Here is a 3,617-nt window from a genome sequence, read left to right as displayed (position 1 = left end):
AACATACCTGTAAAGGTAGAAGGATAGGACATATTTGATTGAACTATTTGCAACTCAAGACGGGGCTTATAGGACTTCAGTTTGTGTTAGTTGATTAGGGGAGGGTTCGTGGAAGGGGTGGTTTTGTTCTAGACTGGGTGCTGTCAAAAAGCAAGAGCAATTCTATGATTATCTGAATTTTTAATTAGAAGCAGGCAAAATAGTGCAGGAAAGGGAGACATCTGGCCATTTTGTGGTTTGGACAACATTCTTGTTTTTGTCTGTTCTTAGACAATTACAGAATGGTCTTGGTTTTTGTCTTGCTCCATAAAGGTAACAGAGAGACCTTATGTTTTAGTGTTCTGGGACATGGTTTATGTTCAGTAGGAGAACTCCATGGCCTGGCTCAGCTATGGTGGTCAAGGGCTGCTTTTTTTCTTTCTCAAAGTTCACATTATAATTGGTTGTTTTGCTTCTTTTTTTCTTTTTTCTTTTTTTAAAGATGACCAGTAAGGGGACCTCAACCCTTGACTTGGTGTTGTCAGCGCTATGCTCACCGAGTGAGCTAACCGGCCATCCCTATATGGGATCTGAACCCAAGGCCTTGGTGTTATCAGCACCATACTCTCCCGAGTGAGCCAACAGCCGACCCTTGTTTTTTTTCTTTTAATTGAATACCTTCCATGTTAGTTCATTCCTGTTGCTTATAACAAAATACTTGAAAGTGGGTGATTTGTAAAGAAAACAAAATCTATTGCTTACAGTTTCTGAGGCTGGGAAGTCCAAAGTCCATCGGGTGGTGGTGACAGTGACCCCGGGGTCTCACATTGCAAGATGGTGGAAGCAGAGAGAGCAAGACAGAGAAAGACAGACTCTCCTCTTAAAGCCCTCAGAACCACACCCCTGACCACCATTTTTAATCCATTCACTATCACCTCTTCAAGGCTCCACCTTTCAACTACCATAATAAGATTTCCCACCCTCTTAACAGTCACAGTGGGGGCTAAGTTAGTTTCTTTCTTTCTTTCTTTCTTTTTTACAACCAGGGGTTTAATATAAATCAAGCAGCATAGAGAAACTCAAAACTATACATAAACTAAACCCAGATGCCAAGAAGTGGGGATGAAGGCAGGATTTCTGACCCTTTGGTTCAGCTGGCCCCGCAAATAAAATCCAACCAAAAGAAATCAAGAAAATAACCACGATTCATACTAAGCTGTGGGAGGAAGAGGGGTGAGGGGAAAAAGGTAGGTGTGGGTGTCACCAGGGGGTCACCTGGGCTGGGAGGGGGAGGGCAAGGTCCTTCACCACAACATAAGCCAAACCCGAGCCACCCCAGGTGCTATGAGGCCCTGCCCTAGCAGGGAGGCTGTGTCACACATGCGGCAGGACCCCGCCCCTCCCCCAATGGGATCAGACAGTGGCCACCCAGGCCTGCTGGGCTGGAGACTGACACAGGCTCTGCCTCCTTGTTTAGGCTGCCTGTGGAGAGAGGACGGGGTCACTGCTTAACGATGGTACCTGCTTCAGCCCCAGCAGACCACAAGAAGCCGGCCCCAGACTCACTCAGTGCCTCCAGCAGCTGTGTGGACGCCGCATCCTTGGCTACGTCATGCCCGTCCTGCCCATCTGGGGCCAGCACAACCCAGGTAAGGCCGCTGAAAGGCACTGGATGACCAGGGATCACCACCTGGTACCAGAAGTGGTGCCAGCCAGCAGGTCCTGTGCCCAAACACTTGGTGAGGAACACCGTGCTGCCCAGTCTCATTTGTTGGCGCAGCAGCAGGAGGGCAGCCAGAGCCCCTTGGGACCCTAGCCTGTCCCTAGACAAGGCCAATCGGCTGCCCTGCGGCTGTAGGCAGCGCAGTGAGGGACCCGCAAGCTGCTGGCGGAGTCGCTGCTTCGGGCCTGGCTTGAGCCACTCCACAGCCACCTGCCCTCCACAGAGGCGTGACAGCCCTCCCATCAGGGCCTTTTGGGGCACGGCGGCCGCGGCACGCTGCAAGCGGAACCTGAGCAGCGCGATCTGCGCGGGCGCCGCGGGGCTGGGCAGCAGCAGCGCGTCCTGCAGGCCGGGGCCGGAGGCTGCAGCGCGAGCAGCAGCGGCGGCTGCTCCGGTCCTTGGTGACCCGTCCACGCGCAGCTCGCTCTTCTCGCCGCAGCGGGCGGCTGTGCAGCGGGGCCATGGCGGCCTGCGCGCCGCGCCGCGAGCTGCAGCGGGCGTCGGGAAGCCGCGGTTCAGGCTGCCGAAGGTCATGGGCAGGCGGATCTCGCAGGCGGCCCACGCGCTGCCACAGTGGGATCCCCTGGTGCTCGGAGACGTCCTGGGGCAGCCGCCCGAGAACACCTCCGAGCCGGCCGGCGGCGGGCTGCCCACCCGGCCTGGGGCTGGCCCGCCGTCCTTCCTCTGCCCCTTCACCTGCGCCAGGCGGACGCCCGTCTCCATGACCCGCGCCTCCAACGCCGCCTCGTTCTCTGGATTCACCTGCTCACAGAGGAGCTCACACGCCCGCTTGGACTCGTAAGTTTCTACTACAGAAATCCTGGGGAATACAAGTCAAGCCTCACTGAGTTTTGGGGGGACACAATTCAATCCACTACGCTTTCCTCCTACTTATAGCAGCCCATTTTGACTAGGACAAGCTATTTGTACCTATTATAAAGAAAAGGGTTTATACCCAACTCCTTTAAACACATTACCCTCTCTTCTTTTTATTCACTTAGAAATTCTGGTATTTAATCAACATCTTTATATGCATTTTCTTTTAATCTTTTTATTTGTCCCAGTATCCCTTTCCACCTCCTTGCCCACCTTTTCCACTTTTATATCATTGCCTGGATGAATCCTACTGCATGTGCATGAAGACTGAGCTCAGGTGTCCCCTCCTACGTGAAGCCTCTCCTGCCTTCCTCTTCCTCACCCCCAGCCTGGATTCAGGGCTGATTCTACACATTCCCATAGAGCCCTGCCTGTGTCAGAGTCTACCAAAGCCTCTATTTCTCTGTGTTTTACTTTTTGTTGTCCCTCACTAGATTGTGAATTTCTCACTGAAGACAGGAGTGTGTGACAAGCTCCAGGTGTAGAACCTAAAGTAGTAGTCGTAGAAAATGCTTATTGAATAAAATTTGTGTATCAGTGAAGCCTTTGGAACAGAGTATTTAAATTATCGATGCAAAGGAGTGTCAGTGGGCAGGAAAAAACTAGGGTTAGAAGTGCCAGTCAAGGGCCAGGGAGCAGCTTGGAGTTTAGTATATATGAACTTTCAAGTCAAAATGGGACCCTGAATGTTTCTGAAATTGTTCAGATAGAAGCAGGGATGTAGCAGAGCAGTTCAGAATGAAACTGGGTTGTAGAAGCCCCGAGAGCAGAATTTCAGGGGGAGATAAAGTTTCATATGAACTGTTGATCAGTTTCTGTAGAATATTTACACATTTGAACAACTCTGTTATGGGTTGAATTGTGTCCTCCCCAGAAGACATTGAAGTTTTAACCCCCAGTACCTGTGAATGTGACCTTATTTGGAAATAGGGTCTTTTCAGATGATCAAGTGAAGATGAGGTCACGAAGTCGGGCCCTCATTCAATATGACCAATGTCCTTATAAAAGGGGGAAATTTGGACACAGACAGACATGTTCA

General features: G+C 51.2%; 1 pseudogene; it reads right to left on the bottom strand.

Moving 5' to 3' along the window:
* Positions 1 to 1,480: 1,480 nt before the first annotated feature.
* LOC134378059 (dead end protein homolog 1-like) lies at positions 1,481 to 2,494 on the bottom strand (annotated as a pseudogene).
* Positions 2,495 to 3,617: the final 1,123 nt, after the last annotated feature.

This window comes from Cynocephalus volans, chromosome 5 (assembly GCF_027409185.1).
Source record: "Cynocephalus volans isolate mCynVol1 chromosome 5, mCynVol1.pri, whole genome shotgun sequence".
NCBI lineage: Eukaryota > Metazoa > Chordata > Mammalia > Dermoptera > Cynocephalidae > Cynocephalus > Cynocephalus volans.
This window is presented reverse-complemented; position numbering and strand designations above follow the sequence as displayed.